Below are 13,544 nucleotides of genomic sequence, written 5' to 3' on the forward strand. Positions count from 1 at the left end.
CTTTGTGATGTGAACAAATTCAACAGATGAAGTGTTTCCCAATATGGAGATATGAAGTATCTCCTGTTATGTTTCTGTGTCAGGCAGCCGTTAAAAGAAGTCACAGGAACACTGATCGAAAAAGGCCACACCTATATTTAAAGTACTTATTCAGCTTTAATGGTAATGGTTTTCCACAAAGAATCCTGGGAACTGTAGTTTGGTAAAGGCACTGAGCTCACAGACCTACAGTTCCCAGCACCAGCTCCCTGGATTCTCCATGTGTGGTGCAAAGAGTGCTTTGAAAGTATGGGGTGAATGTAACTAAAGAGAACTGGCAGTCCTAGAGAAAGAGATGGCTAGCCCCATTGCCATCAGTTGTTGGCAGGCCAGATCCAAAAGGAAACACGTGCTGTCAGATGTGCAAAGAGCACCCTACCCCTCTAACTTAAAAGCAGCACATATTGAGCTCAGCAGAGGGATGGAAAGGCTGCTGACAGCCCAGATCCGAGAGGAGGTCTGCAGGGTGGCCCTGGCTGACCTGGTGGCTCTAGGCCGGACATGTGGCTACCTGACAGGCTAACTTTGGCCCAGGACATCTCCTCTCTGAGAGGATGGAGCCGGGGAGGGAAAGTGCACTGCGGTGTGGCAGGGGGGAGAGAAAGGAAAGCTGACAGGGAGAGAAATGCAAACATGGCCTAGCAGTTATGGTGTGGGGGAGGTGTGGAGGAAGATGAAGGGTAAACCTGGCAAGAGAACTCAGGAAGTCAAGCTGAAGCAAAGTGAGGGGAATGATGAGATAGAGTTTCCTGGAGAGGGCTGGAGAGAAAGGCAGACAGATAAACAGCCAGGAGGACCCAAGGAACGGATGCTGTTCCCTGAGCAAAGTCCTAGAGGGCGCTACGCAGCTGGCAACTTGCCAAGGCCTGGTTTCTGTTTTCTCTCTCTCTCTCTCTCTCTCTGTTTCCTTATGCCTTTTGATTTTACTTCAAGGACTTCCACATATGGCAAACATATTAGAAAGAAGAGGTGTCACTGCACCCCCCTCCCCACTACTGTTTTCTAAACACTAAATATTGTTCATAATATCTAGCAATGTGCCGGTAATGCTGCATATTTCAAGGGAAGGCCAGGCATTAGAAAGGTCAGGTTATATTCCTCAGCCACACAGCCATCAGGCTTCCTAAAGGCTGCAGCTTGTAGTGCTGCCTCTTATGTCACATCTTGGTTGCCTGTGTACACATTACTGCAGGGCTGCCCAAGACGTTTTGGAACCTGAGGCAAACCACAAAACGGCACCCCCTCTCCCTGCCAGGTGAGAAGGGGTGAGTTATAATTCCTGTTACGTTATTTTTATGAAGAATGCATAGGTTATATAATAGGCCTGCATGGGGAAGTTTGATGTTTTTATTGTAAATTGAAAATAACAATGGTGGTGGGTTTTTAATTTTTTTTGACAAAATTATACTGACCTATAGTTAAACAGCAAATTATCCAGTACAATTATACTTATTGATCTACCTCACGGTGATATTGTGAACATGGGGTTGTCATTTCTCATCTAACCTAGCATTCCTACCAAAAGCTTTGCTGCAAGGAAGGATATCCAGGATATGTGTTGCCTGTTCTAATGCTGTAGGGCTCAGGATGCAACCTTTTTCTGGGTGTGGTATTGCTGGGTTCAGCTCCATTCTACAGGAAATGAACAAACAGGAAAGGCAACAAGAGCTCTATAGCACTTGGAGCAAGCAAGAAATGCAGGGCCCATCTCCTTCTTGCAATGTAGTCTTTATAAGTGTTGAGAACTTAGGTGAAAAAATGGGACCTACAACAAAACGTTGCAATATATTTTCTCTCACACACCTCTAACAGTAGCGTTACTGTTGAGGAAGGGGGCCAGCCAGCCAGTTAACCATGTCTTCCTCCAGCTTCCTAAACTCTGCTAAGGGCTCAAGCAAGCCAACTCTTTCTCACTCTTCCATTCTTGGTTTTCCATTTTTCTTTTCCAATTGACATTCAACATTCCATGGCTCCTGATGATCATGGAGCATGCTTAGTCTGCATTGAGCTGTTTGGGGGCATGGGGTTGCCCCATTTTGGTATTTGTGGACTTTTAAATATTGTTTGTACTTTGGCAAACTTTGGGGTCGCCCTGAGCATTCTGATACCTCCCTTAGATTTCTTAGTAGCTGCATTTTCTATTGGCATGAGAGCACATAAGTTCACCAGCCAAATTCAGGCTATGGATTTTATTCCTTGTTTTAATTCTGCCTGAGTTTTGTAAGAATAAATGAACTGCCTGTGGTGGTGTGTTCCACTGTAACAATTTCCAGAGGAGTAGGGATGTTAGTTTTCTTTAGCAAAAACAGCAAAGTCTTGTGACAACTTTATTATAGCATAAGCTTTTGAGTTCAGGTGCATGAAGTGTTATCCTGTCAATGCATCTGATGAAGTGGACTGTAGTCCACAAAAACTTATGCTATAATAAATTTGTTGTCCTTTAAGGTGCTGTACTGCTTTTTGTTCTTTTTGCACTATTGGCTCTGAATAAAGGGCCTCAGACTCCCCCTCCCCGCCCCCGGAAATTTGGCATTTGTAAGGTTTTTTCATTCTGTTTATCTCCCAAGACAGTCCCAGGAGGGGTGGGGTTTTTGTTGCTGTAGTTTTGAAGAACCTAAACAGGCAAACTGATTCTGGTCTCTTTCTCCAACTATAATAATGTTGTCTCAAGGAACAATTAGAGTTGCCAGATTTCCCATATTATTATATCATATTTCAAAATATCCCAACTCCATAAAACAGGCACTCCTAGATTCTTGGCATGGCCCATTTTGATCTAGTGGTTTCATGACAGTTTCACGTACAGCATTAAAATATCTGCCTCCCTTCCCCATACTCTTGCCCTAAAGTATTAAGAGCTGAGACCAAATTTCACCATGTTGTTCTAGTAGCTATATTTAACCAATAGTTTCACAGTTTTCAGATGGGAGACAGGCCTCCCAGAGAATATATGGGCAGCTGGTAGGTTTGAGAAATATGACATCTGCTCACTCAGCCCAGTAACCAATTCCTTTCAGTTGTGTTTCATCTTGCCCAGCATGATGTATTGTCATATCCGTCAGTATAACTTGGGTGTCTATGCAGTAGTCAGGTGCTGCATGTCTTTATTGTTAATCCGAAAGGTCAAAGGAGCTGCCACCTCTGCCAGTTATTGATGTGGACTTCTAGCTTCCACAAACCTCATTATTTGGGGACATTAAAGCACTGATACCCAACTGACACCTTCCCTTTCCCTTCCTTTATCTGCCCATGCATCCCCAAACTACAGTGACAATTCCAACTCTGAAGTTGACTGCCATCTGCATCCACCCTTTGTTATTTTAAGGAGGGTCCTTTATGACAAACTTTGAGGAGCCCAGGTTTAGGATGCTGCATCTGCTCTGTAAGGCCTACATTGCCAGAGGAAGCAGCTCTCAAATTTGTTTGGGCTCTCATTTAGGCCACCTAGTTAGTCGCCATATACACCAAAACAAAGGATAAGTACATGTCCTTGAATTAGGTGGATGGCCTATTCTGGGAGGGGTTGCACTCCAGCAAAAGTTTAGGACTCTGGGAGTACTTCTGGATTTCAGCTTGTCACTGCAGTCCCAAGTGGTTTCTGTGACTAGGCCTGCTTATGTCAACCTTAGGCTAGTACATCAGCTGTAGTCATTCCTAGGCTGAGAATGTCCTCACTTCTCCATGTGGTAGTGACTTTCTGCTTGGACTGCTGCAATGTGCTATATGGGGAGCTGCCCTTGAGGATGGCCTAGAAGCTGAAGCTAATGAAGAATGTTTCTGGAGGCTGGCATCTGCAGCAAAAGAGATCTAAAGTGAGATGATTAAAACCTGCCCTCTATGCTTTCTGAGCAGGGAAAGTTGTGAATATTGCTGCTTACAACACTGGATGTTCTGAAGTTCCACCTAGAGGTTTTGTGCTTTTCTTTATTTGTATAAATACAGTTTTATTTTTTTCCAGACCACAAATTATTTCTAAGTGTCATTTAGCTGGGAAAAGCTCTAATCTTCATTCCATATCTTCAAAGCATCGCTTATATTGAGATACTTATTTAATTAGTTAATGAGTAGACTTTACAACATTTCAGTGGTTTTTTTCTCCCAGAATTTTAATTTAATGGTGACCGTTTATCTTAAAACTTCTCTATATTGTCGTTGTGGAGTAGATTCCACTTTGGAAAGGAGCCGGACATTGCTCGTGTTAGGAACTATTTTAGGATAGGTCTGGGAGCTCACAGTTTAATTAATACCATGTGGAGCAGGTTGGAGGACATTAACTAATCCTTTACTTATTTTGTTTATCATCACTTGGGATAAACAAAGACTCTGGACTAACTCTCGGCATGATTAACTCTGAATGGGTGGGCAGACTTGACCTTGTTATAATCAACACCTTGTAAATTATGGCAAAAGTGTGACTATTAGCTATACATTAGCTATACATTTCTAAAAGTGAGCGTGTTAGCAATTAATCTTGTATGAGACGGGGCAAGACAGTGATGGAAGACTTAAAATTAACCCCATGTGGAGCACACATGGGATACTGTCAGATGCCCTCATGTGAGAAACAGAAAAAGGATATTGGCACTGATCCTATAAAAATAGTACACAATATAAATGGATTGTGTGCCTCTGGCGTGGATTTATTTGTTTACATGCATATTTAGTATACTTGAAAATTTTCCTCGCTTGCTACGACTCAGAACAGTTCTCTGTATATCTCCGTATCTATTCTTTAAAATAAACTAAAAATGTATAAGTAACATGGTTAGAATAAACCTGTCTTCATTCTTATCTGTATTTGTTGAAACTTACAGCATCCCAGAAACATTTTTGTGTGTGGAAGCAAGCTTCAGAGTTGGGGAGTCAACATAGGGTACATCAGACCAGTAGCCCTAAGTGTATCCACCCGACACATGGAGGGCACCATCAAGAAGTCAGCTAGCTTGGCTGACCAATCAAACTGCAGAGAAAAAAGTTGCTCTGGAGTCAAACAAGCATATCAACAAACTGAGCTCTGGTCCAAGCCTGCCAGCCTTGCCCCTTCCCTCTCACTACCTTGCCTTCTCCCACTGCCTCTTCTTCCTGATTGCTACAGAAAGCATCAGTATCTGGGTTACTGAAATGGAAAGCTGGCTGCAGGCTGCTTTGTAAATGGTCTCTAGGTGGAGGCAGTGGTGGACAGGTGAAGGAAGCAGTACAGGAGATGGGAAACAAGAGTGATGGGCTTGAATTAGTACTTGCTGGTGTTGATTACCTGACAGGAGTTGTGGAAGCAGCCATAGTGAATGGAGCCCTGTTTGTCTTTTATTTCCGCTTATGGCATTTACCGCCCAAACAATGTAGATCTTTATAGGTTCACAATGGTAGCTAGAACTGTAGCTTGATAGCTATATTTCCTGAAATTGTGATACAATACTGTTTTAGCAAATGTACCTATCAAGTAGCATCACTATTGTGCTGTTGGTTTTACCTCTTTTTTGCCCCCTAATTATAAATGTAGCTCTATTTTGTGAGACCACTTTGGGGCAGCTGTGGCTGTTAAAGTCTGAAATAAATCCTTGGAAGGTGTTTGTCTGTGTGGACCAACTTTGTGTTTATAGAAAAATGATTTGGTGCAGGACAGGGTGGAGGTACAATTCCTGCCACTACATCTGCAAAGGAGAAGCGGAAGAACGCACACACTTTGAACCAGGAAGGCAAAATCTGTGGCCTCGTCCTGACACTTCTGGTGCTGACATCACTAGTCAGCAGTAACCTCTACTCTTGTTGACACAAGGAACAAACCCCAAAGGCCGTCTAGACATTGAGTTGGCTGCCAACTTATTCACTAATATCTGGAAATGCTCAGAGATCCACTTGGAGGCAAACCAGGGGGAGAAGGAGGCTTGAGAAGGGAAATGCCATTTCCCGTGTTATTTTTTAAAAATGGATTCCATTCCCTAGGCCAAAGCTGATTCTTGCACCTCCCATTTCCCCACCATCTGCTGACTGTGAGGTTGTGTTTTCTACAGATCAGTTAGATTTGTTGTGAGACACTGGCGTTATATGCAGTATAGGGTTGGGAAGAAAAGAAGTGGGGGGCGGGAGAGAGGGGGTGGTGTAGTGTTGAATGTCCTCCTAAGAGAGGCTCAGTTGGTACTTGGTAGGATCTTTTGGCACCAGGTGAAGATCTTTTTATTCTCCCAGGCCTTTCAATTAAATGCTCTGGTGGGTTTTCAATTCTGAATGATTAAAGCTGGTTTAAAGTGTTGTTATACTTCTCTGTGTTGGTTTTATGCTGAATTTTGTAAAATAGCATAGACATTATTAGTTTTAGCTTATTTTTTATTGCATTTTGTTTGGGGTTTTTTTAAAAAAATATATATTAAGTTTTGTAAACTTCCCAGAGGATTTGGTCGATGGCAAGTATAGAACTAATGTCTAAAAAAAAAATTAAAATAAAATAAATCTTCCGCGGATCAGTGGCAGCTGCTAACTCTGCTGGGATTGGCTGCATTCATGAATTCCCAAGTGCTGCTGATCCCTGTTGAAAATCAGGTTTGTATCCAGTGAAGATCAACTGATGGGCAGTGCCTGCAAGCCCTGTTTTCATTCTGGATCTTGCTTTGCAGCTTGACTTGAGTTCAATACCAGACTGCAAAAGAAGAAAGGAAAGAATTGAGATCACACTTAGAGCACTTGCCCAATTCTTTCCTTTGAAGCTGGGTCAGGTGATTGACAAGTGGGTGCCCCTGCTCACTTGTCAGAGTGGCCCACATGAGTGTGGGAGCCAAAGATGTGGCTGACCAGATCCTGTTCCCTAACCCCGCCTGTGTTATTTCAATCAGAAGGGCGAAGTGGACTTGAAGAATACCGTAATTAGGGCTTGCTCTTCTAAGCCTGTCACAAAACCAGCCCATGGTTTCAGTTATTATCAGACTGGAAAGGGAGTCAGCACAAAGGGCATAGTGTGGACTAAATACTTCACTGAGAGGAAACTCTGTGAATCAGCAGATCTGCCAAATCCTCCAAGAGGGAGGCAAAGGGAAGTGCAAAAAATGCTGAAGCATTTTGAGACTTAGGGATGAGGATGCAGGAGAGGATTTCCTGCTGGCAGGAAGGGAAGCTTTTAAAAATGGCTCTGAAAGGTCTTGAGTATTTCATCCTCAGCTTTGAAATTCTACACAGCTCCCATTTGCTTCTGTGATCTTCCCACTTAGCAAAACAAAGAGTCCGTATCCCTCTGGCTCTGACCAAACACCTGTTTTCGAAACTGCAGAGTGCATAAATGGAATTAAGTGTGAAAGTTTCTTAGACTGAGCTGTCATGAGCTGTGGCAGCTGAGTGATGATAGGTATGTGGAGCTGGGGACACAGTCATGCAGCCAGGGGTTGACTTTATGGAAATGCCCCCTCCCTGAATAACATGCACATGCAACAAGAGCACTGGGAACAAACTGGGAACCGGCACATATCATCTGCTGCTCATGGGTAGGAACGTAGTGTTTAGAAGATAAGCACAGAAAGGCAGAAATTGATCATAAAAAAAGAAAATCCAAAGGCTCCTATAATAAAGGGCAGGGGATAACCAGGAAGGACAAAGGAAGAATTCTGTGTAAGCCACTCACACAATTTGCCTTTGGCAAATTGCAATAAATTGCCAACATCCTTGGACCAGTAAGGAACAATTGTTTTACTCACCTGTCAGTTTGCCAAAGGGTGTTTCTGATATGTACTAGTCACTGGCCAATGTTATGCTGTGGGGTAAGGGTTCATAGTCCAGGAGGGCCAACTTGAATAAGATATTGGGAAGCGTGTGTCAGATAAACTCCGCCCCACATAATCAATCACAAGCCATGGCACGCACACACCATTTGAATGGCAATGTCCATCAACTTGGGGGGGACAGCCCCCTCAAATCTTTTATTGGGGGCGAAGGGACTTTGGCCCCTTGGAGTTGGCTCCTCTGGTTCATACACATAACCAGGTTGTAAAGGACAAATAGTCACAGATCATAAAGCACTATGCAAACTATGTGTTTGCATGAATTTCTGTAGCAGATTCTGCATTACGATGCCAGTGTGGGCACAGTCCTACAATCCATGGCAAATGTATATCAGTTTCTGCTTGCAATAAGCATCAAGTTGCATCAAGAATATACTCATGCATCAAGTGGCATAAGAGCAGTGGCACAGAATAATTGCAAAGAAACTGCGCTATGACTGAGCAATCTGAATGTTCCACAGTAAGTCCAAGGAATCAAATGAATAGAAAAATAGGTACTGCCTAGGGAGGGCAGGAGGAAGCAGACCCCTTCTCTCATGACTACATAATCATTTATCATCAATATCTCTGTGAAAGTCCAATGCTTCTTTGTAACTTGGTGTTGAATATATTCAATATCAGGACTTGAAGTTTGCTATGAACTTTATCCCCACTTCTACCACCAAAATTTGAAATGGTGCCCTTGAGGAAAAACATGATAATCCTCTTCAAAACTTCCAACTACAGCATTAGTAAAAATTTGGCCCCACTGGAGGATTTCAGATTGATATTCACGGATTTCTCTGCCACCCATATGAAAATTAAAAAATGAGATTTGCTTATCATAATAAATATTGCAGCTGTTACATTTTCAGGTGGTTTCTTAAGATCTTCATTCACAACGTTGCAGATAAATCTGTTCGAGTTCCCTTATGTAGGTTAGAGTAGTAAGGGTTACATGAGGGGCTTGTGAAAAGTGGGCATGCTTGTGAAAAAGTGGGCATGTTTTAAAAGAGACAGAACCCCAACCACAAGATTGATTCCAGAAAAAATCAAAAAAGTATTGTGGCACCTCAAAGATAGGAATAAATGTATCATGGCTTAAGCTTTCATGAACTGATGAAGTGGAGTGTGGGCCATGCAAGCTTTTGCTAATACTGTAGTTAAAAGTGCTACAAGATTTTTTTGCTTTTGCTGCACAAACTTAACACAGCCACAGGTACCCCTGAAAGAACTCAAGTGTGCATTTTCTCTCTCTCTCTTTACAACTCATGACCTGTGCATATCTTGGTATTGTTTAGTTCTCATGGGTGTTTTCTGTAATGTTAAAAATCAACTAAAAACATAGGTGGGATGTTCACTCCCCCCCTTCCTTTGTTTTAGTAAAAACAAATTACAGTGAACAAAAAAAAAGTAACTGGACCATTAAATCTTGTTGCTAACCTGTCAGTACACCGAGGACTCTTTCTGATTATGCATGTTGCAATCATTAACAAATGCTGTTTTAGGGAAATTATCCCCCCTTTCCCAGCAATGAGCTATCCATATCAAGAATAAAGAGGAATGGAAACATGCCAATAATGATATGGTTATGCACAAGATATCTTGAGTCAACAATCTCAATTAATAGAAGACGTTTGGTGACAAGTACATTTAAGCAATGGCAGACAATGAATCCACTTTGGATAAAGACCCTTGTCTGCAGTTTGCCCCTTTAAAAACCATAAACTGAAAGATCAAGGATAGGAATAGGAAACCCAGTTTTCCAGAAATAGACAAGGTGTCAGCGGCTACAGAATCCTGCTTCCTTTTTCAATGTCCCATCAATCCAGTGGTGTTTATTTTACTATCCTGCTGCCAGCTCTCTTGGAAACCATCTTGAGAAAACAAATATTACTGGAGTTGCTGCATGCCTTTTTAATTACACTAATTCTTTCTCCATGTTAATAGTATGTGAATATTAGAATAATATATGCACATATGAGACACAATGACTCATACTTTTTACAGCTGCATGGATGCTATATGTTAACTCGTCATCATGTATGCCTGTGAGCTCACTTGGTTTCCTCCATGAGGCTCTGGAGAAAAAAACCCAAAGGATGAAGGTCACAGCATATAAATCTTGGAGAGAGAGGAAGGGCATTATAGTCTAGCAGGAGTATCTCCTTCACACCTTGGGGTTTTACTTGAGACACAAACCATCTGCATGTCAGTCAGCTGCCATTTCATAGCAGACCTCCCTGCGAAAATCAACTGTCTGGAGGGGCTTATTGTGCCTTTGCAGGCACCAGTGAGAATTTCAACCTGGTGGGGTCAACTATACAAAGTGTCTATACAAAGTGGTGATTTTGGATTAGAGGGAATAGAGTTGCAAATGAATCTGGAAGAAGGGATTTTTAAATTTGAGGATCAGATCCTGCCTTTGTGTTTACTTCCAAAGCTGTGAATGTAACAGCAAAATGACTACCCAAAGATTGCGGTCAACCCTCTGAAATGCGCTCAAGCATCCAGTTGTTGCCAGACAACCATCATTTTAAGGGGCTTCTTGTTTTAGAGCAGAGATGGTCACCTTTTTTCGCCTGAGGGGCACCCTTGGTCAACTCTCACAGTCCCCTTTCTTGAGCTGATCCAAGTAGCTCAGCTAAATAGGATGCTGTCTCCCCAGTTATCAAATGATTAATCTGATAACTAGGAAGGGGTGAAAGATCCATCCCATCAGGGTCATGGGATTCTAGTGCAGTGTCAACTTTAGTGTTTTTCTTCTTCTCTTTTTCCTGCTGTTAGGTGGGGGGAACGACAGAGAAAGTTTGTTTGGAGGGGTGTCATGTGGCTCCTAGGCCAGGTATTAGCCACCCTTGTTTTAAAGAGTTGCTTCTCACTTAAGCAGGGAATTAGCATGGTCCACTAGATAAAATGTTTGAATGCAGAAGTCATGAGTTCAACTAGAGATCACCTAAGGGAATCTCTTGAGCCTTCTTTGGCTTTCTGTTGTAACTTTTGAATAATTGTTGTGAATATGTATAGGATAAATATTTAAAAGCATCTTCTTCCTTTTTAAAAAAATGCAATGTAACTGATGAATAATAATTATTTCCAAACTATAGGAGTACAGAATACCATACAATGGATATCCCACCACTCACCATTATTTTTTTCATACTTTAGGACACTTTAGACCACAGCATAGCAACCTGTGTTGTTGGTGTGATGAACTCGCAATGTCACACTCTGTCATTGACAGACTTTAGAGAAGAGGTGGAGACACTTGCCCAAGAAGTTGGAAATGATAATTAGAACCAATTAAGCATAAACAACAACAGCTGTTAATGTACTAATCATTTACTATTCCTCTTTTAACTCTCACACTTTCTCTCTTAATGAACTTTACTCACTGCCCCTCAGCTGAATTTAACACAGGCTTCCTCAGCCTCGGCCATCCAGATGTTTTGAGACATCCCATTCCCATCATCCCTGACCACTGGTCCTGCTAACTAGGGAGCATGGGAGTTGTAGGCCAAAAACTTCTGGAGGGCCGAGGTTGAGGAAGCCTGATTTAACAGATGTTTTAACTCCCTAGAATGCTGCCGCCTTAATTCTCAGTATCACAAACACTTTGAATACCTATTGCTCTTGAGACTAAGCTGGATGTACATGTGATTATTGAACATGGGTTTGCCAGGGTAAGGGTTAATTTCTGAGTCTTAAAGAAGCAGTAATTGTTGTTGTTGTTGTTGTTGTTGATAATACCCTGCCCTTCTGGCTGGGTTGGCCCAGCTACTCTGGGCAGCTCCCAACATATATAAAAACATAATAAAACATCAAACAGTAACAGTAACAATCTGATCTAATATTAAAAGTCACAATAAATTTAAAATAACGTATATCAAATACGTAAAGCAATATTCAGTCATCCTTTAGAATCTAATAGTAAACAGTAAGCACATGGTTGACAGGAACAAAACCTGCCCTCTCCTTTACTCCACATACTTTGCTGCTTTAATGTTCTTTCCCCTCCAGCCAGCTTACTTCTGGTATCAGAACTAGGCTGAAGGGGAAAAAGTTTTAAAGCAGCAGAGCATAGAGAATAAGGCAAGAACAGGCTTGATTCTTGTAGGGTTTATCACTTTAGAGCCAAACTGGCAAGCATGAATGCTATAAACACACATGCATCTGGTTTGGTCCTTCCTCCAATGCAACATTACATCTTTAGTTGCTACTGGTTCAATTTAAAATGTTATATTTACAGCCCAAGAAACCATGATTCACTGGTGTAGGAATGAGTGAAAAGCTCTACCACTCCCTGCTCTGAAACCTTCCCTCTTCTTCTTCTTGTATGTTTAGCTGCAGAAGAACTTTCCTGGTTTGTTAAGACATAGTTTCCTCTGATGTCTGAATTCAGAAACTTATCCTGAAGGGAGCACTTAAATCAGTTTCCCAGCTTGACATCACGGTAAACTATGGCTTAACAAACCAGGAAGTCTTATTTGAAGCCAAGCATGGGAGGGGAGAAGATAAAACATGCAAGCTCATTACTTAAGAATGAGGTGCCAGGATGCTCAAGAACAGGGCCAACCATCCAGATGTGGAATCAGAATAACAAGCCTTACTTATAACATGTGCTTTTCCAGATTATTACAAAGGCAATGTACCTAGAGCAGCAATTATGATTGTCACTAACTTATTTTGAAAGCTCCTTTTTACTACGGCAAGAGACAGCAGTTAAAAGGGAACAAAAGATGAATCAAGGAATGTAGGACACATTGATAGGAGGGGGGGTTCCAAGATGACTGGTCAATACTACTGTCATCCTATGTTTCCCGCATTCCACCACCCCCCCCCCCAAGTACAATAAATGCAGTTTATGGTGTATTCCAAAGGATAGTTTGTTCCTTTTCCTGTTGTACTTGTGGAGAGCCTCAGACAGGATACATCTGCAGGAATCCCAGAACCTAAACCTGCACAGACTGTACATTTTCTTTCTCTCCCCCCTCCCACCCCCTGCAACCCTAGTATAGTGCTGTTGCCTAACAGGTCATAAAGCTAAGAGAGGTGTCTTCAGTTTTTGTTATTTTGCATCCTTCCTTGTATCCTCCACCCAGTTCCACGGGACAATATTTGTGCCCAGCCCTCTGATCAGTTCTCATGAGCAGAACAGAGGAGCACCTATCTCTGCCCCAACCATTGTTTGCGTGTTTTGCCTTTACCTAAAGGAAGCAACATGGGTTAGTTGCTGGCAGGGACGTTGTTTCTAACAATGTGTTAGATAAATAAATAAATCCCAGCATTCGTAAGGAGGAGAGCTGTTTCGCAAGAGAGCCATGAGTGACACAGTTACATCTGCAGTTTCCCCATCTTCCTGCTGATGTGGCTCCGCTTTTTGAGAGCACCAACAAAGAAGCCCCAGCAGCAAAATTTGTGGAAGCATAGAGAAGGGTTTAGTGTGCAAAGCAAGGTGGTGTAGTGCCTTAAATATGAGAAAGCAAGACATTTCACATATGTTTCTAGAGGGTACTTAACCCACGACACTTAGAGCTGTCATCCTTCAGAACCAATTACCTTCCTAATACACACACACATTGAATGCAATCCTATGTATGTTTACCCAGAAGTAATGGGGCTTGTATCTCAGTAAGTTTGTTTAGGATGCAGCTGCAGTGACCCATGTTTTAGAGGCAAGGAGTTCTCTCATTATATAGTGATAATGTCCTGCTTCAATTGGGGGGGGGTCCTTAAGCCCTTAGTACACTGATTTCAGTCCCT

At 42.2% G+C, this 13,544-nt stretch overlaps 1 protein-coding gene across 4 annotated transcripts in view; it reads left to right on the top strand.

Moving 5' to 3' along the window:
* The window catches only part of FLT4 (fms related receptor tyrosine kinase 4), an 85,571-nt gene that overhangs the window by 11,301 nt on the left and 60,726 nt on the right, over positions 1–13,544 (top strand). The window contains exon 1 of one of the 4 annotated variants that reach the window (XM_083591888.1): positions 1,206–1,304. The exons of the other annotated variants lie outside the window; for them this stretch is intronic. The gene's annotated coding sequence lies outside the window, so the exon portion shown is untranslated. Of the gene's footprint in view, positions 1–1,205; positions 1,305–13,544 lie in introns of those variants that run through there. 4 annotated transcript variants of the gene reach the window in all.

Source organism: Podarcis filfolensis (genome assembly GCF_964270895.1).
Source record: "Podarcis filfolensis genome assembly, chromosome: 2".
NCBI lineage: Eukaryota > Metazoa > Chordata > Lepidosauria > Squamata > Lacertidae > Podarcis > Podarcis filfolensis.